Raw genomic sequence first — 15,865 nt, 5'->3', positions numbered from 1 at the left:
GCTTAGCCATCATATCAGACTACGCTTTCTTCTATGAAAAATATATATTTTAGAGACCCGCATGACCTTACTTATTTCTCACAATGGTCGCTGTACCTACAGCAATTAGCGAAAGCTGCTGCAACTTTTACTGTCGCCTAGCTTGTTTCGGAATGCGAATCTTAAGTTTTCCTTTTACCCATGTCTGCAATTGTGAAAGGACGAAGGGTTGAAATACTTCACTAGATTAAGCAGACGCTCTCTTCATTCTTACAGTCAGCGTCCCTTCCTAAAGAAATTCACTAAAGAAATGGCAGACATTCAAACTACATGTACAAAAAGACGTATGCAGCCTGTGTGAAACAATTTAGAGTTCGTCTGCGTGGTCAGTACCCCTTGAGGCATTCCGTGCGTCAGAGATTCTTAGCTCTTCATATTAAAAATTTCACCGACAATATACTGTGCTGAAGCCCGGCGTTTCGCACATTTGATCACATGAATACGGACATTAACTTTATACATGAAGTCAACGTTCTCATATTTCAAACACGCGCTGCGACCTTTTTATAAGCATTTCTTGCTCAGAGGCCTATCACCGGGCGCCGACGAACGACGAACGTGTCCGCTTTTTATGCATCTCTCTCCCTGTTCCTATATTGTCAATGCATTGCAGTTCAGATGATTCATGCCTCATCAACGACCACCTTGTGGTGGATTATAAGACTCGCGGAGCACTTTATTCTGCTGATCATCATGACTGGATGTAGGGGCGTAGACCTGTACTACCTTCAATTTGTACCTCTTAATAAGCTTCGGAACAAGACCTGGCACCCTCTCGTTATTGCTATAGAATTCCTGTATGTTGCCTGCTATATCCTTGGTAATCAGGAATCCAACTCCTAGTTCTCGTCTCTCTTCTAAGCCCCGGTAGCACAGTACGTGCCCACTTTTTACCACTGTATATGCTTCTTCGTCCTCCTAACCTCACTGAGCCCTATTATATCCCATTTCCTACCCTCTAATTCCTCCAATAACACTGCTAGACTCGCCTCACTAGTTAACGTTCTAACGCTAAACGCTGCCAGGTTCAGATTCCAACGGCGGCCTGTCCGGAGGCAGGTATTCTTAGCACCCTCTGCGGCGTCACAGATCTGACCGCCGCCGTGGTCAGTTGCTTCGCGGCTGCTGGGGACTGAGGGCCAGGTTTTGATTGTTGTATTCTAATAGGAAGTTGTGGCCAAATACTGCACCAGGGTGGCCAATCCTGCTCTGGTGAGAGAGTGCGTTACCGGTTCTGGTCACCGGGATCAGGCCGCACTCCAAGCCTGTTTGTGCAATTTTCTCAACGCACGGTTTTTTTCCGGGGGAGAATCGCATGGCACCGGGACTCAAACCACGGTCGTCTTGCGCGCGAGGCGGATACTCTACCGCCCACGCAGAAGCTGTACGCCTCATTTAACCTACAGTGGGGCCTTACTTGATCAGTCAAGGTGGAGCAATCTGAGCTCGGTTACACCACATGGATGGCACTCAACTAGAGAATCTGGTATTTATGACCTGCACATGTGTGGCCATACATAATACAGAATATTTTTTTCGGAGGGTCCCTGTATAGTGATAAACTAAAAGAAAATACATATTCAAAAGGGGGAAGAAACAAAAAAGGAAAAACCAAAGAAAGAAAAAAAAAAAGGGAAGAGAACGGGTGATTTTAACTCGTCACCCTAGGATGTGGCCCAGAATGATAGCTCAGTCAGTTGGCCCGTAAGAGTCCAGGTTACCTTGAAGCGCCATAGCTCAGAGCCTTATACTTACGTGGAAAGGGACTGATGATGTCCGCGATAGTAGAGTGTAGTAGTTAGGAGAACGAATTCAAGGGAAGAGAAGAAGAAAGGAAAGGAAATTTCCTGAAGCATAATTGCAGCGCCGTGGTTTTAAAGCGCACCCTCGGTAGAAAAACGGATGGCGATATAAGCGTACGGGGTCATGATACGCACACGACAAACTGCCTTAAAATATTTAGAGGCTTCAGAGGAAGTTTTGTGAACAACCGATAACAGGGCAATCAGCACTCGAATTCGACGAGAGAAATTATTGAGACGTAGAAAATTCCCTTGAACTAAGTATGGTTTGTGAGACAAATGCTTGGAATTATTGAACTTTCTTAAAAGATGAGAAGAATATGTGCTCACCGAGAGGACAGCATCCGCACGAGACCACACCAGGCAGCTTACTGAGACATGGAGCGCTTTGTGGCGGGAACTAAGCCCCCTTCTCCCGTCAAGCGCAGAACACGTACGTTCCGATCGCTCAAGGCTTCGCGGGCATAGTATAGCTCTAGAGTCTAGGAAAACCTTAAACACGTGCAGTGCGGCACTGTTAGCCCGAGTAACTGTCTCAAGGACTGCTGCTCACGAGGGCGAAATACCTCCGTGTAATTATAATAACCCTAGTAAGACTACATTCGAAAAAGAGAACGGCCCAGAGGGCTGTACTACGAGTGTAATCACTGATAATTAAATACTACGACTTAAGACTAAATACTAAATACTGCTAAGACTAAATATTTATGCAACTTTGTTCAACTTGCGGCTTCTTGTGTGCACGGCCACTATGCACACATTATCGTCTTCTCTACAGAACTATACCTAACCTTTCGTGATGTTTAGCATTTCTTTTGCATAAAGTCCTTCGTTTCAAGCTAAATTTCATTTTTGTTTTGTACGTACTATATTTATCACTTTTTATTGTTGTTTGATTCTTTGAAATCTATTTCGTGTGATGTACCCTTGATTTACATACTTTTTCTCTTTGTGCTACAACCTCATGCACTTTTCTGTGCATGTAGGAATTTGAAGTGTAGTGGGCTAGATATGGCACAGGTCTAAGCACGTACTGTGCACATCATTTTTTATTATTCATATCCTTACAGTTACTTCTGTGCTCTGGCAAATACACATTTGATGAGCTTGAATTTCTTGAAAATTATTATGAAGATCAGTATTTTCTATGCTGCATTTATCTTTGTAGTAAATAGAAACAGACTGAGTTGTATCCCTTGTGACCTAGACAGGATGCCTTGTTTTGTTGCATTAAAAAGGGGGGTTCGCCCACATGTCTTGGTATATATGTGGTGTGCGTCATTGATTTCACTTGTCAACTTTTACGGTGGGTGAAGAGAGAAGAACGACGGTAATCCAGCATGAAGCCACGTCGTGGAAACGTACGGCCAAGTTGGACGACCATACTGGTCTTTTGAATGAAATATGACGATCTCTTATACACATAAGATTCTGACGTAGAAGTTCTGCGGGAACCCGCAAGGTGGAGAGAAGTAATTAATAAAGGGAAAATAAGACATCCACCCGTTCGTAGCAATCGCTACGAACGGGTGGATGGACTGCAGAAATTTGGTGGTATCTTTCCCCGAGCAAGCCCCTCTTGCCTGCTTGCCTGGTGCTGGTGCTCGCCAGTGGTGCTCGCCGGTGGGCACGCGCCGGTGGGCACACTGGTGCTCGCCGGTGGGCACGCGAAGCACAAACGTGTCAGATCACCAGAGTGATCCATCGCACGAAGACTCCCACGCAGTCTGCCTTGATACCTGGCTGCCGGTTTTACCTGGCTTATCTTGATTTCGCTGGACCAGTTCTTCCCTCTCATGACGGCCTGTACATTCTGAAAATGATTGATCGCTTCACCCGTTGGCCGCAAACCACGCCCATTCCGACCATCGCGGAAATGGTCGCCAAAATCGTCGTTTCAATATGCGTTTGCCGCTTCGGCTTACCCAGCATCCTGTCCACTGATCAGGGCCGGCAATTTGACTGTATCCTCTTCACTTTCCTAGACCGCCTGCTTGGCGGTAAACACTGCCGCAACACTGTATATCATCCTTGAGCCAACAACATGGTTGAACGGCTTCATTATCAGCTCAAAGCAGCCTTCATGGCGCGTATAGATCCAGAGAACTGGGTCTTGCGGCTGCTTATGGTGCTTGTTGGCCTATTCGCTGTCCTTCGCCGAGACCTTGGCTGTTCGCCAGCCGAAATCTTCTATGGAGTATTGTTCATTTCTTCAGACCCTTCGCCCCAGCCACTGCTATAACTTCAATGCCTACAGCATTGCATTCAGTAACTACATGGTGTCCCACATCGATATTCGGACCACAGAATCTTTCTGCAGCCACACCTTGCCTCTTGTACCCGCGTTTTTCTCAGACGAGGCGCCGTAAAGGCACCTCTTGCACCCTCCTATGATGGCCCATACCGTGTCCTCCACAACAGGCCGAAGTCCACTACCATCCTATTGAACGGTTGCGAGGATGTAGTCTCATTTTTAGTTGTCTCGGAGAATGTCAGAAAGAAATCAGGTAGGCTGTATCAGGCACCCCGCCAGAGTGAGGCACTTCTAATGTCTTGTACGTGCTGCGCTCGGCATAGCCGTATCCTGATCAAAGGGATTCTGGGTGTTGAGACGATGCCCGGTAATTAGAATTTCAAGGCGCCTCGGTGGAAACAGCCTAACGTTTGAGTGCCGCTTTATGCCGAGGGCACCTCCGCAGTGACCCCACTTTTGCTTTTCTTCTTTCTGCGTTTTCTGATTATCCTCCCCTCTGCCACTTCTGTGAATTTGTAGCCAGCTTTCGGCATGCTATATTTGGTTATAGCTACAATATGCGGCACGCATATACGCGTATGTATCCCTACATGTTAAATTCTACAGCGTACCCTAATCAGACTCCCTAGTAAGCGGCTGTCATTGCTGCTGAAACAAGTACATTCTTTTGGAAACTTCATCCTATCCACCAACACTTCATTGTCACTCTCTAAAGGAAGAATGAACCGGTGAGCTGTCTAACACTTCACAAGACAAAGGGACAGCTTCCTTCGTTTTTAGCTGATACACAGTGAAGAGAAAACTGCGAAGCCCCATCAAGCCCTGTCACTATTGTTGTTGCCAAACATCAGGGTGATAGCCTAAGTCCAGTATATAACATGATAAGAATGGTCGCTGGATACCTCCCGCTTGAGGTTCGCAACAAACTACCGTACTGCAAGCTAACGAGTCTTGTGGTATTTTGGTATTTTCTGGTCCCCGTTGGAACGCACCTATGATTAGCGGGAACGGAGTAAGATCTGACTCATATTTCGACTTGGAGAAAACCGAACTCTCTGGAGGCTCCTAAAGGAAAAAAACCTGACCAATGTACAGCGCATCAACATCCGACATGACAAAGAAAGAATCCCTGCTAAGCATCCTACATTGACTTTTGCACCTAACGTTTTGCCACAAGCAATTGAAGCAATACTTAATAACCAAGCTACACTTAGCGCTTTTTTTCGACTCACTCCAGTCAAGGCGACTGGCCGTAATTCACTTCAAGTATTTTTTGTTGAATAGCCTCTATAAGATATTTTTTTCAGTCGAGGGACTCCTTGAAAAGGCCCCTCGTCTATTGTGTATGTATCAATATCGAGACTACATAAAATGTTAGAACAAGGGCAGTTAGTAAGACAGATCAGTCATTTCATAAATTTGTCTCACTTAGGGAGCAGCATGGCTTTATACACGCTTGTAGCTCGACAACGCTGCCGCTCTGCGCTTTCGATCGATAGAACAACCGACGGTGGCGCATGAGACCTGGCAGTAACCACACCCCAAATACAGCGTACCATTACAGATTAGAGCATGGAGCATGGCTAAAAAAGTTGAGGCTGCTTTGTTTGCAACGGTTTGTTCTCATGTAGTGAATTTGTGAACTACGTTGTCTTTGTTATTCGTGGTTGCTAAAGGGGACAGTGTACCGATGTTTCGTGAAGTGTAACGACCCACAGGCTTGATTTAGAAGTACATAACTGATGAAAATGCCGACGTGTCACTTTGTTTAGTTGAAGAGCTGAAGGCATTTAAGGACCCAACCATACCTTTATGATAGTGAACCATTTTTACATAGCAGGACAATACATTGATGCGATTTTTTGAAGTTAGTGCTGTGTCGCCGGTAACATTTTTGTAGTTTGCACACGCATGGCAAGCTCTAGTTGAATTGCTCCAGCTGTGGGCGATAGCCGAGCAAGTAGCTTTCCTAAACCAAAGTCTAGAAGATATCACTAGTGGTTGTTCCGAATTTTCATTCTAGTCTACGAAATCTTTAAGTAGTGGGGAAACCATAATGGTATACTCGCGCCAGAATGATTGAGCGCTTAGATCCGAATGGTCAGGCAGAACAAGGAACACGAGCATTTTCATTTCTTTACTTTAAAAGCTGAGGTTATCAGCCGGTTTCTTCAGCTCCTGGCACATAGTACCAATAAACGAGTGGTAACGCCTGATTTTCCAGTGCTTCTTTAGATAAAATATTCAGATCGCAAACTTTTGTTTTGTGGAAATACGTTTAGTAAGCACACCAGCCTAATAGGCGCTTTTTACCTGATGTTAATAATGTGCCTTATGTTGAAGCTTCTGACGCAAGAGTTATAAGATCTGTCTTGAACTTCATGCATGGCTACATTATATTTTTTCCTCTTGTAGCTTTTCTGTTTCGGTCCCCTAGGAACATTCAACATACTAACCACATTAATTTCCTTTCCACGTAAAATAACTAGTATTCTCCTGCAAGGTGTGGGCACTGGAAAGGTCACCTAATGAAAAGGTCAGACTATGTGCTGCATAGAGAGTCGTGTTTCAAATCGGAAGAGACACGCACATAGGAGACCTGCGTAGATGTCAAAACCTCCCAGATGTTTCTTCTAAGCGGCGTCTAATATTCAATATAAAGCCAAACTAAGCGTAGGTGTGTGTGCCCTACTCCGACAATTATAAATTCCAAAATATGGTCTGCGGAAGTTCTCAATTAGACAGAGCTTACACGTATTCTTTATAGGATGAATATTGGCCTTTGGAAAATGTTGTAAATGTCACATATAGGCAGCGACGTTTGCACTTTCCTTCCTACCGCTCATTGATTTACGTCAACGGAAATCTCTCTTCGGTGTTTTCAGCTCAAACGTCATCAACATAATTAATTTTTTATTTATTTACATTACCCCTAAGGGCCCTCACACGAGGGTATTACATAGGGGGTCATAAGCATGAAATATACACAAGAAATAAAACTACATCGAATAAACATACACACAAGGAACATAAAATAAATAGATATGAACAAGGGGTATATGCACTTCGTCATGGAAACACAAGAACATTTTACATAATATGTTAATATGTTCATATAACCATAAGTAATATCTAATCTGCTACCACTAACCGTTTTCTTGCAGCAAAGTTTGGAAAGATGCTAAGTTAACTTAGGTAGCTATGCATGATGGTAGGTTATTCTATTCTATTATTGTGCGAGGAATAAATGATTTTGCGTAGAGCGATGAGCGGCACATTATGCGTTTTACTTTGTTAGCGTGGTCACGGCGCGGGAAAACTGCAGGGGGAGGTGAAAAGAAGTCATCGTGAAGCGTGAAATGGTGCTAAAGTTTATGAAATAAGATTAGGCGAGCAAACTGGTGTCGACGTGATAGTGATTCCAACTCAGCACGTTGTCCATCTCGGTATGCATATTTTATGACCCGCAATGGCGTCATTCACAAACTATGCTAAAATGCTACCTCCAAATCAGGCGGATGTAGTGTGAGGAGCATACGCAACGGAAAACAAGAAGAAAGTATTTGATACGTGCCGAGAGAATTATGGTGATAGCAGGCATAGGCATGGATCAGTACGATCTATATGAAGCAACATTTATGCTAGGGTGGTTGCTTGGGCTAGTTGGTAATTCATGATCAAAAATAACGTACAGCGCACAGGACAAGGACAGCGAAGACGACATACACAGCGCTGAGTTCCAACAAGATTTCATTGCGTTGCCACATCGTGTGTGTATATACAAGAAGAGGCATGCGCAGAAAATGTACGACACAATGTCGTACATTTTCTGCGCATGCCTCTTCTTGTATATATACGCACGATGTGGCAACGCAATGAAATCTTGTTGGAAGTCAGCGCTGTGTATGTCGTCTTCGCTGTCCTTGTCCTTTGCGCTGTACAGTCGCCCAAATCTTTAACTGGTGTGCGGGAGCTGCGACTTTTCCGGGCGTCAGCGCCGTATGACGTGGCGAGGCTGGAAACAGCCTAGTAGACGATGGGCCCAGCTGAGTGCGCTTTGTCCGCATGCGCTTAGCCTCAGACTGTTTCCAGCCTCGCCCCGTCAAACGGCGCTGACGCACGGAAAAGTCGCCGCTCCCGCACACCAGTTAAAGATTTGGGCGACTGTACGTTATTTTTGAACATTTATGCATTCTGTTCCTGTTCTGACACAGTTGGACACAGACATTCTGGTGAATTGACTTATATACTTCACACCTGCCGTGGCATATACGAAATGGCTAAATTACTGAAAGAAATGTAAATCATAGTCACACGAGAATCTTCATTGAAAGCGATTTAAATGTTGCGCAAGCGTTTGCTAGTAATCACATGTTTATTTTTCTCGTCGTATGCTGGCGCGTTTGGTTTAATTGCAGGAAACGCCGAGAAAGAAATATGAAACGACGAATCACGACTGCAATAGCGAAACGTTACTCAATAGGGGAGTAGGAGAATGTTCACTCGTGTTACACCATGGTTCATTTCGATGATGTGACTCCTTCGTAGAGGAGAGCACTGATAAAAGCGTGCCGTTGCGCGTTCTGGAATCTAACTGTGTTACAAAATATAGGAGCACATGATCATTCAGAACGAAGTACGCAACCAGTGACACATACTAAATGGGTAAATCAGTGACTTCGGTAAATTCATCATGCCGATACCACATGGGCGCTCTACTTAGGTCAGTGTGAGCTGACATTATTTCTTTGAGATTTAAAGGAGTTTCTTTTTTTTAATTAAGCAGAACAGTGGTGAACGTACATGTTAAGCATGCAGAGATTTTGTAGGCAAGAGCGTTAGTAATCGGCTACATCGGCTGAGATGTAAGTTTTGTATCTATACCCACAAACATACCCGCCAAGTTCACTACCAATCTATCTGCACCCAGGCAGCCACAGCAGGCCCGGGAAAGCAGGTGATAAATGCTACATTCGGCAATAATTTTAGAAAATACCGCATAGATTGTTCTCGAGATTGTTGCGATTTGTTCTGTTGCAATGTAGGTACACCATATAGCTGAAGGAGCCTTTTCCTATAATTTGTTGTGGTAATTCTAATTCCCATATCTTCGGATTCATTACCAGTTGAACGCATCCGACGCTTAGATCGGAATACATACTAAAGTAAGCTTTTATAGCGTAATCAGTCTTGGCTGAGCACCTACTGCACGGAAAGTGTAATGCCTTACATCTGCACAAAAATGCGTTCCTTATATTTATGATAGAGTAAATGTACATGACTGATAGCTTTCAAGTAATAAGCAACACTTTGAAAAACAAAAAACTATAAAAAGGTATTGCCCTTACAAATACATAGGGTTTCTTAGAAAATGTGTGATTAAGCTTATAGGAGAGGGTACTCCGACTGAAATGTTGACGTAGGTCAATTTTAAATTTGGGGCTTTGTCAGCCTAATATTTGAAGGTTGGCCAACTAAGATGGGCATGTGGGCCAACTTGAAATTGGCGGGTTTGTCTTACCAAATGTGGCCGCGACGACCTTGAAACGTGCAAGTCGGCAACTTTAAATTAGGAAGCGGGGCAAATGAAATTCACGGATTAGTTTAATTGAAATCTGAACATGAGCCAAGTAAAATTTCGGGGTGGGCTAAGTGGAAACCTTGGGGTTGACCAAGTGAAATTGGCGAGTGGGCGTACATAAATATGTGGTGTGCCAACTAAATTTAGGGATGAGTCAAAGTAAATTAGAGTGCGACTAACCTGAGATTTCAAGGTATATAAACCTAAATTTTGAGGTGGGCAAAACTAAAGTTTAATGGTTGGCCTAGCGAAATTGAAGGGTGTGCCAACTTCAGTTTGAGGTTGGACTGACTTCAATTTTGACTATACTTCAAATTTGGGTTTGGCACAACTGATGTGTCGGGTTGGCGAGACCTGAAAACTAGGCGTACACCTTCATAATTTTGGTGGAATGTTTAGTTCAAGTTTGGGTGTGGGCTAACTAGATATTTCGGGGTGGAACAATTTAGAATTCCACGCTGGTGAGAGTTCCTCGAGTTATGAACACCTCGCGGGCAAGCGAGCGTTGTAAGACGTTTCGTACATTTGCGTTTCATATTCAGGACTAGGAATGTGAGCATAAGAAATTCTTGCGAAAGTGACCGCAAGACTTTAGGGCATATCTGGTATGCCCTCTCGCCTGACGCGCTAATGCGACAACTTGCGTTTCAGATGGACCGCGCTGCTCGGCCGAGGATCGCTGCGGCTTACCTTTTCGACTCAATATTTACGATTACATTAAAACGTTCGAGTGTGGCGAGGAAACGTGATACTTCTCTTTTAAAGGACGAGCATTCTTTGCCATGAGAAAGGCCATGGGTAGATGAGCATCAGCTGGGAAAGCCCAGTACGCGAAACAAAGCAAAATGAAGTCAGGAACGAGTCAAACAAAGCTTGAACATTAGTACACAATTTTCAGGATATCTGCCAGCTTTTTTTCAGAGTTTTGCAAATTTTAAGTGCATCTGCCATACAAAACCAACCCCTAATCATGAACATCATTCTTGTAATGTAACGGCATGCACTTTCGCGCGCTTCCATAAAGCAAATGTTTTGAATTTTCTGATAAATACATCACATGGATATACCTCGAAGCTTATCATACATTACACGGCCATTTAGGACATTCAGACTGGGATACATAGCGCAAAAAATTGACACAGGGACAAGCAGAACACAGGACGAGCGCTAACTTTCAACAATTGATTTATTGCAGCTGGTGAGTATATATATATATACTCACTGGGACACCACTGCAATAGAACACACTGAAGGGAAGGAGGAGAAGACCAGACAACCAGAAGAGGGAAGGAGAAACAAACTTGTTAAATTAACTTTCAAGTACTAGTCTGCCCTATTTCTCTTTCCACAATGAGGAGCTTCGTTCCCGACATTCTTGCTTTTGCCCATTGCGTTGATTGTCTTCCCAGGTATTCACCCTCTCTGTGGCATTGAACAAATATGGGCACATACCCTGTGAGGCATACTATAGATTCTACGTTGTCCGTTTCGCCACCTACGCATGAGCACATACATAGGAGCCCATGACAACAAAATATTCCCTGCTAAGCGTCCTAGAGTCACTTTTTCATATAACGTTCTACCACAGGCAATCGAATAGGCACGTACTAACCAGGCTCCATTTCGCGCTTCTTCTCGCCTCACTCGAGTCGAGGAGACGGGCGGTACTTCACCGAAAGTCTTTTTGTTGAGTAAACACTATTCGATACTTTCTCAGCATAGGATTGCCTTAAAAAGACCCCGTCAACTCGTGTGCAGATATGAGATATCGAGACTACATATACATTTTGTTAGAAAAAGGGCAATAATTAAGATAGGTATGTCATTTCGTAAATTTGTCTCGCTTACCAAGCAGCATGACTATATACACGGGTGTTGCTCGACAACTCTGCCACTGTAAACTGTAAGACCGGGCAGCAACCACACACCAAATACAGTGCACAATTACAGCTTAGAGCATGGAGCATGGTTAAAAAATGTGAGGCTACTTTTTTTCTTATGCTTTGTTCTCATGTAGTGAATTCATAAATTACGCTGTCTTTGTTATTCGTGATTACTGAAGGTGACAGTGTACCGATGTTTCATAAAGGTTAAAGTACCACCGGCTTGATTTCGAAGGGCGTAACAGATGGAAATGCCGATGTATCGCTTTGTTTAGCTTATGAGCTGAAGGCAATCACTAACCCAACAATACCTTTTTGAGAGTGAGCCATTTATGCATCAAACGACAATATATTGATGCGGTCTTCTGAAGTCACCGCGGTGCTGCTGGTAAAACGTTTGTGGTTCGTGTATGCATGAAAAGCTCTAATTAAATTCCTCCAGTTGTGCGCGACTGCATAGGAAATAGCTTCCTTAAACCAGATGTGCAGAAGACACCCCTAGCATCTGTTTCAAATTGTCATTCGAGTGAGCGAAATTTTTCAGTGGTGGGGAAACCATCATCGTGTACATGCGGCAGAAGGGTTGAGAGCTTAGCTCCGACAGTAAGACAGAACAAGGAACACGATCATTTACATTTCCTTTAGCGTATTATAGAGGCTGATGTTGTTAGTCAGTTTCATCAACTCCTAGCACACATTACTAATAAACAGTGGTGCCTAATTTTCCAGTGCTTTTTTAGATATCATATTCGCAACACAAGCGTTTGTATTGTAGAGATACAATTGGGAAGCACGCTACCCTTATTAGTGCTTTTTACCTTATGTTTATAGCGTCCCTAGTGTGGCAGCTTCTGATGCAAGATTTATAAGCTCTGTCGTGATGTATACGCAATCACATGTTATTTTTTCATCCTGTAGCTTTTTTTTTAGTTTCAGTCACTTAGGCACCATCAGCATACTAACCACATTATTTGCCTTTGCACATAAAATACCTGGAATTCCCCTCCAAGAGGTGCGCCCTGGAAAGGTCACCTAATCAAAAGGTGAAACTATGTGCAGCATATTGATTCGTGTTTTAAATAGGAAGAGACATACATGCAGGAGACCTGTGTTCACGTCATAGCCTCCAAGTTTTCGTTTCTAAGCGGCGCCTAATATTCAGCACAAAGCCATACTAAGCAGATGTGTGTTTTCCCTACTCCAAAAAATATAAATTAATAAATACGGTCTGCGAAAGTTCACAATGAGATAGAGCTTACACGTATTTTTTATAGGATGAATACTGTCCTTTGGAAAGCTCTGTTAATGTCACACATAGGCAGCGACGCTAGCACTTTCCTTTATAGCGCTCTTTGATTTACCTCAGGAAAAATCGCTCTGCTATTTATTCACCGCAAACATCATCAATTTATATTCATGCATTTTTATATGTTCCGGCATGTCGTCGTTCAGAAATATCCTAAAATGCTAGCTCCAAATCAGGTGGGCGCAATGTGGGAAGCATGCGCCGCAGCAAGCAAAAAGACAATATTTGATACGTGTCTTGAGTATCACGGTGATTGCAGGCATATGCATCGATAAGTACGACGTGTACAAAGCAACCTTTACGCTTTGTATTCCTGTTGTGTCACAGTTGGGCATAGCCACTCTGGAGAATTGGCTAATATATTTCGCACCTGCAGTCGAGTATACCAAATGGCTAAATCAATGGTAATAATTTATATAAATAATACACGAAAACCTTCCTTGAGAGTTATCTAAATGATGCGCGAGCAATCGCTACTAATTGCCTGTTGCTTGTTTTTTGTCGTCTTATGCTGCCGTGTAGAGTTGAAATAAACATCGACAAAGAATTGTGAAATAGAGAATCATGGCTGCAACCCCGGAACCTTGAGACCAGCGTGAGACGACGAAGAAGAGGGGAGTAGTAGCAATGTTCACTCGTGTTACATCATGGTGTGTTTCAATGATGTCACTGCTGCGTAGAGGAGAGCTCTGACAAATGCGTGCTGTAGTACGTTATGTAATCTAACCGTGATACATTTGGTAGACCTCGTTCGTGGACGTGGTGGATGATGACGCCTCCTCTTGAACCAAACCATTATTTACCGTGATCAACCACACTCGAGAAGCAGCTGCGTATGGCACGGTCGCGCTGGCCCTACCGCAAGAGCGACCTGGCTTGGGGACAGAGTTCCCCACGTGCTGATTGATTCGTGTGCATTGTGTTCTCGCCGCCTAATTCGCATTGACGCTACAGGCAGCACGAAGGTCAATTCACTTGGTACTGTGGGCCTTATCTTGAAAGCGATAACCTCAAAATGATTGACAGATGGCCAGAATTCCTCATTGAAAAATATAGAAATGCTTATGCATTTAAAACTCTGGAACTTTTTTCACCATTACAATAACAGATCCATGAGCTTCAGATATACCTGGAAGCCAGCATTAGATGCGAAAATTTATGCACAGAATATAGGAGCCCAGGAGCATTCTGGACGATATGCCAAGAACATGCACCCACTCAGTCCCGCATACTAAATGGCTCAATCAAAGACTTCGTTAAAATCACCATTCCGATGCCAGAGGGGCATATGATTTAGGTTACTGTGAGCTGAGATTAATTCTTCAAGATTTACAGGAGTTCTTTTTTTTAATTACGGAGACAGTGTGCGTGTACATGTTAAGCATAAAGAGTTTTTTTAGGCAAGTTCGCTTGCAGACCTAATCGGCTGAGATGTAACTTTTGTATCTATGTCCGCAAACATACCTGCCATGATAATTACCAATCCAACAGCACCCAGGCAGCCTTAACAGAACCGGGAATATATACGATCAATGCTACACTTGGCAACACTTGTAGAAGATACCGCACAGATTCGTCTCCAGGTTGTTGTGAATTGTTCTGTGACAATATAGCCGCACTATATGGCTGAATGTGCCTTTAACTACAATCTGTTGGGGTTATTAGAATTCTCATACCTTCGGGTTCGTTACCAGTTGAACACATCCGACACTTAAATGGGAATACGTAACCAAGGAAGCATTAATGAGTAAGCAGTCTTTGCGTAGCTCCTATCATGCGGAAAGTCTAATGCCTTATATCTGCACAATAATACGTTCCTTGCAAAGACCTTATGGTTATGATTGAGTGAATATAGATGAGTGATAGCTCTTAAGCAATAACGAACACTTTAATGCTAAAAAACCATGAAAAGGTAGGGCCCTTAGAAGTACATAGGGCTTCTTGAAATATGTATCATGAAGCCCATAGTAACGGTGGTGCGATTAAAATGTTGGAGTGGATCAATTGGAAATTTGGGGTTTTGACCACTTGAAATTTGGAGGTTGGCCAACTAAAATTTGGGTGTGGGCCAACTTGAAATTTGCAGGCTTGTCCTCTAAAATATGGCCGTGGAAACCTTCAAACTTCCAAGGCGGCCGCTACAAATTCAGAAATTGCCCAATTGGAATTCGCGGATTAACTTCAAATCTGAACGTGAGCCCAAGTAAAATTCGGTGGTGCGCTAAGTCTAAACCATGGGGTTGACCAAGTGAAATTTGACAGTGGGCCAAAGTAAATCTATGGTGGGCCAACTGAATTAGGGGGGAGTCAACCTAATTAGGGCGCAAGCTGAGCTGAAATTTCGAGGTGTATCAACCTAAATTTTATTTATTATCAGCGAAATGGAAGGGTGTGCCAACTTCAACTTGGGGTTGGAATAACTTCAATTTTGTGTTTGCGTGAAATTTCGGTTTGGCACAACTCAAATGTCGGGCTGGTCCTACCTGAAATTTAGTTGTAGACCTTAAATTTGTGGGAGGGTTTACTAGAAGTTTGGCTGTAGGCCAACTTCACTATTTCGGGTGGCGTAATGTCCGATTGAATGCTGCGGAGCGTTCCTCGAAGTATGAACAATTCGTGGGCAAGTGAGTATTGTAAGACATTTGGCAAATTTTCATTATGCTTTAGTGAGGCGCAGTCAGAAAGCAGGCGAAAGCTAGAGAGGACAAGGAACGTGCGCATGACACGGGCTTGTGAGAGTGACTGCAATGGTTTCAGGCATATCTGCACTGCAGTCTTCCCGCACGGGATACTGCAACAGCTGGTGTTCCATATGGACGGTGCCGCCCCATCGAGGCAGGCTGCTGCCCAGCGTTTCGACTCATTTTTTTACAGTGGCATTGCAAGGACCGGGTGCGGAGAGGAAACGTGACACTTCTCTTCAAATGATTCAGCATTCTGTGCCATGTTAGATGCCATGGGTAGAGGAGCATAAGCTAGGAAAAGCAATTACGCAAAAGT

Source organism: Dermacentor albipictus, chromosome 9, assembly GCF_038994185.2.
Source record: "Dermacentor albipictus isolate Rhodes 1998 colony chromosome 9, USDA_Dalb.pri_finalv2, whole genome shotgun sequence".
NCBI lineage: Eukaryota > Metazoa > Arthropoda > Arachnida > Ixodida > Ixodidae > Dermacentor > Dermacentor albipictus.
Note: the sequence above shows the minus strand (reverse complement) of the source record.